Raw genomic sequence first — 7,751 nt, 5'->3', positions numbered from 1 at the left:
AGATTCCTTTGCATGATTCTTACAGTGATGGAGAAGTTTAGCTAGTCGTTTCTCTTGTGATATTCCACAAAAAAAAAGGATGAAATGCTCACTCAAAATGTGAATAAGGACATTGGATATAAAATTAGAAAAGCTAGTATATCCACTTTCACGGATCTTATAGAGAAAAGCCTAGTAGTTGAGAAAGTCCTCGTTGAGCGAGGTACCATCAAACTGTTTAAGGACAATAAATATGATCCTAATGGGAAAGATGAACCCCGCTTTTGGAACAAAAACAAGAATACTATTAATGATGGGTAGTGGATGGAAATATGGTAAAACTAAAGTTAAATTTCCCTGATGCAAGCTCATTTAATTCCAATAATCAAGTAAATGCTCAAAGGCCATCAAGACCTCAAAGGAAATTCACTCCATTAGGAGAACTAATTGAAGTTGCATTGAAGAAATTGGTTGCAAACAAGCTTATTACATTTCTATATAATCAACCATTTGAACCTAAGGTAAATCCTACTTGGTGGAATGATGATGAGTTTTGTGACTATCACAAGAGCAAGGGGCATAAGACAAGCAATTGTCATAGATTAAAAAATTGTATCCAAGATCTCATTGACAATGTTGCAATAGAAGTTAATGGTCACACCTCCAATGAGGAACATGCGATGTTTAAGGAACCATTCCCAAATTATGATTTAAGGGAAAATCCCCTAAGATAGATAACAATGCCAATTATACTACCACGTCCTATTATTATATCATCAACCATATTTTAGAAACGGAAAATCATGTGTCTACTATAATTATCAAGGACAAAACCCCCAAAGGTACTACTTGAAGGATAAGGTTATTTTGCAAGGCTTCAGACCATTATCCAATGACAAAACCCATGATTGTAATGTCACAAATCAAAGGGGTAAAGTTCCCTTGCAAGGTGTTTCATCCAAGACAACCAATTTGTCATCTACCAAGAATGAGTATGAATTTGTAGAATAGTTATGGAAGACACTCACCTTTATCTCCGCGCATTTCACCTTCACATAAAGCCATTCTAGACAAAATATTAAGAGAGACATCCATTATTACTGATCTGAATATGGACCAATTTCAAGCCATGGTGGGATACCTTTCCACTTCGTATTGCATTATGTTCATAGAAGCCAATGATGCATCTCCACATCAAAAACATAATGCACCACTTCATATCAAATCTTTCCTCCATAAAAATAGAAAAAAATGAGTCTTGATAGGTGGAGCAGATCTCAACATCTCTACATTGAAAACTATCTTACATTGGGATACTCTGAACAAGTTGTGGATTCAAGAAATAAGATCGCCATAAAGGTATATGATGATTAACAACACTCATCTAAAGGAACAGTAACCCTACCTTTTAGCGTTGGGCCCTTCACAAAGGATGTGGTTTCCCAAGCCCTTGATATTGATCTCACATACAACATACTTTTGGGACTTCTATGGATACATGAAATGAGAGCAATACCATCAATATATCACCAATATATTAAGTTCCCACATAATGGAGCTGAAGTGATAGTCAAAGGTGATCTAAAACCATTCATATATTGCAATAACTTGTGACCAAGACCAAAAACAATAGTCCCAATCAATAGAGAGGCCACTCCCTCCTCAACATATGTTGATCCAGAATCATTAAAAGCTTCCACATCAAAGTAGGAAGAGATTAAAGGAAAGTTCAAGGACAAAGGCATGGGAGAATATAGCTTGAATCAAACCATGTATCTAAGACAACAAATGGATTATCCTAAGAATTATGGAAAACCACATCCTTCAAAGCAAGTATCCACAATTTATCATAAAATGGGATCCCGCCACCTTTAAGAAATGGGGTGAGATGGAAGAAGAGGACATTTACAAAATGATTTGTAAGGAACCTAAACAAGAATATAATTAAGACCATGTCACAATACCATGTGATAACTATGGTAAAGGCTTTAAGTTCTTACAAAAGATGAGATATGATGGAAAAGGCCCTCTTGGATTAGAAAAGAAAGGCATTGTTGAACCGTTGCAACTAGAATTAGTACCATTGAAGAAGTAGTGCACAAAAAGACATGGTTTCACACCATTGAGATTAGGTGGTCTTGATTCCCAAGAAAAATTGCAAATCATCATCTCGCCTCCACTAATTACCAACAACAAGAAAAATGATATTCCACATTACTCAAATGAATGGGAATGGGGTTCAGACAAGTCATTCGGTGATTATGAGCTTACATAAACTTTTAGAGAACCAGGTGAACCCATTGAAGAAGAGAAATTTAAAAAGATATTTAGATTTGGTCAAGCAACATCATCTAGTTCTACATATCAAGAAAAGAAAGATAGTGGAGAACCATGGATAAAAATATTTTGGGATCTCGAAGCCTCTACATCTCAAATCTCTATGTCAAAACTGTGAAAAGTGAGAACTCTCATTGCTTAGCATCCTTCTAGTGACATCGATTTAGATTTGTTTACTATTGAGACTAATGAGGAGAGTACTAGTGATGACCCTAATTATTGCATTGAAATACTCAAAGACTCTTGTGTCTTTACTCTCACACCTGCCAACTTGGAACACGCTAATGACCTTCCCCTCATTCACCCACAAGTTGATTGGGACGAACAAGAGCTTCTGCAACTTGACACATCCCAAAACGATGAGGCCTTAATTGACTAGATTAAATTTGGTCTTTTAAAAAATTTCTTTTACATTTTTTATTTCAACAACTTCTACTCCCCATTATACCTCCACAAAGATGCTAAAAAATGATTACTAATGACAAATTTGTGTCAAAGATTCTCAAAAAAGTAGAATTTTGTCTGTTACTATCTGAAAAACCATATTTTTTGCTTGCAAAAAGAATGTAGGGATCATTGGAATTATCAAAACGGTCCACTGTCCTCTTTTATGTGGCCCAGATATCAAATATCAGATAATATCTGATACCATCATATCGAATATCAAATATTATTCGATATCCAATATCTCTTCATAAGGGCACCAACAATTTCCTCAGAGGTATCATATATTAGACAAATTTGATAATCGATACCTTGTTTAGGAGAGAGAGAGAGAGAGAGAGAGAGAGAGAGAGAGAGAGAGAGAGAGAGAGAGAGAGAGAGAGAGAGAGAGAGAGAGGTGGCAAGAGATAGGGGAGAGTGATAGATAGGGAGAGAGAAAGATAGGGAGAGAAGGGAAAAGGGTTCTAGAGAGAGGGGGAGATGAGAGAGAGAGAGAGAATAAGAAGAAAGGGATCTAGAGAGAGAGTAACTAGGGGATGAGGAAAGGGGAGGAGATGGAAGTATCGAGAGAGAGAGAGAGGGGGAGGGGAGGGGGTTGGAAAGAGATAGGAGGAGAGTGATATATAGGGAGAGAAGGGGAAAGGGATCTAGATAGATTAATTAGGGAGAGAGGGAGAGGGGAGGAGATGGAAGTATCAAAAATGAGAGGGAGAGGGAGAGAGAGGGGGGGGTGGCAAGGGATAGGGGAAGAGTGATAGATAGGGAGAGAAGGGGAAAGGGATCTAGAAAGAGAGAGAGTAATTAGATTGAGGGGGAGATTGGAGAGATGGAAGTATCAACAAAGGGAGAGGGAGAGGGAGAGAAGGGGAAAGGGAGAGGGTGTGGGCAAGGGAGAGAAGGGTAAATGGCGAGGGGCGAGAGAGAGAGAGAGAGAGAGAGAGAGAGAGAGAGAGAGAGAGAGTTCAATATCTAGAAGTACGATACGTAGGAGAAATAGTTGGGTACAAATAAGTGTACAAGGTGTTAGGGATAGTAGGAGAGATAGACCTATAGCTAGAGGGAAAGAGTGTCTAAATGGTAGATTGTATGAGGGATCTAGGGAGACATAATTTATGTAATATAAAATTTTATATCAAGATATATATGTGTTTTTTAATATATATATATTAATATCATTAATTATATTATATTATATATATTTGTAATATATATAAATATTTATATATTAAATAAAATATATAAAATAATATTTTAAATATTATACATAATAGTAATATAATATAATATATATTATACATAATTGTATAAGAGATTATAATATATTATGTATTATAGATTATATATTATGCATTATATATTATATATTATATATTATATATTATATATTATATATTATAGAAATAAACTAACAAAAACCTGATATCCAATAATATCGAATATTTGTTACTTGTGGATATATCTGATATTTGTTCTCTTTGACAAATATTTGCAACCTTGGGATTGCTTTGAGATTTGGCTATAATATGTCAAACCTGGAAATTCAACACAAAAAACATGTTTAGGAGTTTTCCTTTCTTTTCTAGACTTCACCAATGTGGCTGATGACTTTTTTACCTTAAATTGATGAAACGAAAGGGTTTTTTTAAAGAGATTGTCAACTTTCCACCAATATAAATTATGCCTTATTTTAAATTTAATAAATAATTTTTAGTCATTTTCTAGTTTCAAATTAAAACTAATGTCCTGATTGATAGTCTGATTGAAAAACATCTATAACTTCAAACAACATCACATTTTTGAATATAAATCATGCATCACATTCTATGCTTTTGTAGCATCGTAAAATGTACACCCTGAATTGGGTGATATAATTTTATGCTTAGGTTAGCACCCACCTTAATGTGTTGAATTTTGCATTTTAAATTCCCTTTCAGCATTTAATTAATAAATTTAATTAAATCTAAAGTCCTCTTTTATCACTCCACACATCATAAAATTGGGCCCTTAACCCTAGCTGTGCCACTTTTTATTTTATCCTTTTAATTAATTCATTCATCAAAACCCTAATTAGGTCCTATTTCGACCTTCGAGGCCCAATTTTGCATATATAAACACATTGAATTATCACATCAAGTTGGGAATCACCTTATAATCATAATACCTTGCATCCCTAAAAATTAAAAAAAAAGTTGGTTGGACTTGGATGATTTGCTCTGGTCCCAAGTTTTTCTCCCCAAATTTTGAGATCATGTTTTGGTGCTATTATAATGTTTAAATCCATCTTTAAGTAAAAATATATAAATTTTATGTCACCCTATGATCAAAAACAAAGTTAGGGTTGCATATATAACCTTTCCTTTCCTCATTTGAAGGAGCCTCTTGTGAAGTGAAAGTGCAAGTTATGTGAAGTCTTCAATCACAAAATAAGCATCCATCATATCTTAATTAATCCTTTTAATCATCCATTGAAGCTTTAAATATATTGAAGAATAATAGGAGATCACCGATTGTTGGTAGGCTTGTACCTTTCCTTAAGGTTTGGTATGGTTTTATGTTATTTGAACATATCTTTATATGAGTTTCACAACACTTTATTTTAGATATAAATTATTTATTTAGATCCATTATTGCATTTTTTATTTGAAGTATCCTCATTTATATTATGTCCATTTAGGGTTTGTACTCAACATAGGGTAGAACTCTAAATTTTGCATTCTAGCTCATTAGGATCTTATAAACACATGAGATTCTAGGACACACACACATCTCAATATTTTATTGGCTATTTGTGGAGGTGGAAATCACCAAAACAAGGGGTTTGACTAAGGAAAAACCCTATATAGCCACCCAAACACCATTTTTCAAGTTGCAGGTGTAGGTATAGAAAACCAATGGTGCAAAAGACTTCAAGAAAGTCAAAACTTGCAAGCATAGTCTCAGACCCAAAAACAGGCCCCATATCCTTGGGACCGGGGCATCTAGAACCTTGGACCTTTGCATTTTTGTGCAGTTTAGCCTCTCGAGAGTTTAGTTTGCAAATTCCCAAATCTCAAGTCAGCACTGTAATAGGGACCAAGGTGCTTAGCACCCTAGTCTAGCTTAATCATTTCAATTTCTAGTGAAGAGTTCACATCTAAGTTTCATTTCTTGTTCTGAAGTTTATGTCTCAATTTCAGTTCTGCATCTCTATATTATTTCAGTTTATGTGGTCATTTTCATTCATCTTACTAGCTTAGGTTTCCAATATTGCATATTGAAAGCATTTCCCTTTCATAGCAACAAAGGAATAGAAACCCTAAGAGTATTCCTTAACTTACTTTTACAAGAGTTAGTCGAATTGAATCACTTCTTTAGGAGCTTTTGTATTCCAATGTATGGAGGAAAGTGGGGTTAGGTCCCAAACTACTTGATCCCATTTTTCACCATTACATTTTGGTGAACCCAACGTGAGCTATGTTTACTTCTGATTTTCATTTTCAGATTTGACTCATATGCAATTAACTAATTCATGTTTGCAACCATTTCTTAAACAAATTGCTTATGCACTTTCATTAATTGTATTGATTAAGGTCATATGCTTTCATTTGGCTAATCACATAATTGATTTATTGATTAGACATTTAGTTTAATTTATTTACTTGCATTGTTTCTTTCAATGCATTTTGTAAAAAAAACAAAACATTTTCAAATATTTTCATGCCCAAAATTTTTTTGGGGGCACTGCCCTAAACCCCATTCCATGTCGTCAATTCTAGGCTGATACGTTGGTCTTCAATCAACTTGTATTTACATCATGATAGTTTCTTAGACCTTGTTATGACTCTTCACCCCTCTCCTAAAGATCCTACTAAGGACATTTTGAGGAAAGAGGATGACATCAATAACACATGTATTAATGCTCTCCCTTCTAAAGATGAAGCATTAATAAATAGTACTATTCCCTCTCCCAAAATTATCCCTACCCATGATGATTCCATAGTGCAAGGAGATATGTCTAACACTTCTCTCAATGATCTGCCTATTTGGGATGAACCATTAGATGATGGTGTTGATTATTCTCTTAATTTTCCCCTCCCCTATGAGAGTATCTTGGTCAAAGAGGACGATATTATGGTAAAAGAGGGTGATATGATTGACAATCCCCTTGATAACACCTTGCCTTCTATTCATTTCAATAATATTCCCTCTAACGATGAAGCATTTCCCTCTCCCCAACTTATCTCTACTCATGAGGATACCCTAGTTCAAGAAGAGTTTATTAATATTTCTTTCAAATATCTCCATCTTAAGGATGAAGCTTTAAAGAATTATGTCAATCCTTCTCCTAGAGAGTACCTCTCCCATGTGGACACTTGGGTGATAGAGGATGATATGATGGCTACCTTTCCTACTAACACTACACATTATTTCAATACCCTTCCTTTTAGGGATGAAACTTTAATGACTAGTGGTAATCCCTCTCCCAACATTGATCCTATTCATGATAACATTTTGGTGCAAGAAGAGACTATGAAAACTTCTTTCAATATTCTTTATCATATGAATGATGCTGATCCTGCTCCTAAAATTCATACCCCTTGTAAGGATACTTTGGAACAAGAGAATTCTCTTAGGTTACAAGGGCTCACTATGATTAACAATCCCCTCTATAAGGATATCCTTTTCATTGAATCTAAATAAAATCCTACTCATGAAGAAATTTTTAAGGTTGATAATACTCTCTACAAACCACTTGATGATCTCAACTTTACTAAACCTTCTTCACATGTTCCCAAACCATCTTCAATCAATATGATACATGTGAATGGTTATGAAACACCTAATAATACCCTCTTCAAAATTCAAGGTTCTAGTCATTTTCCAAATTCTCAACCTCTTATCGAGCCTGTTCTAGTGGTTCAAGATGGTTATAGTAATAATTCCTTTTACACTCCTAACAAACTAGTTATTATTGTGCAAGGAGGATATCCCACTAAGAGTCCTTATGAGTA

Source organism: Cryptomeria japonica, chromosome 6, assembly GCF_030272615.1.
Source record: "Cryptomeria japonica chromosome 6, Sugi_1.0, whole genome shotgun sequence".
NCBI classification, from domain to species: domain Eukaryota; kingdom Viridiplantae; phylum Streptophyta; class Pinopsida; order Cupressales; family Cupressaceae; genus Cryptomeria; species Cryptomeria japonica.
This window is presented reverse-complemented; position numbering follows the sequence as displayed.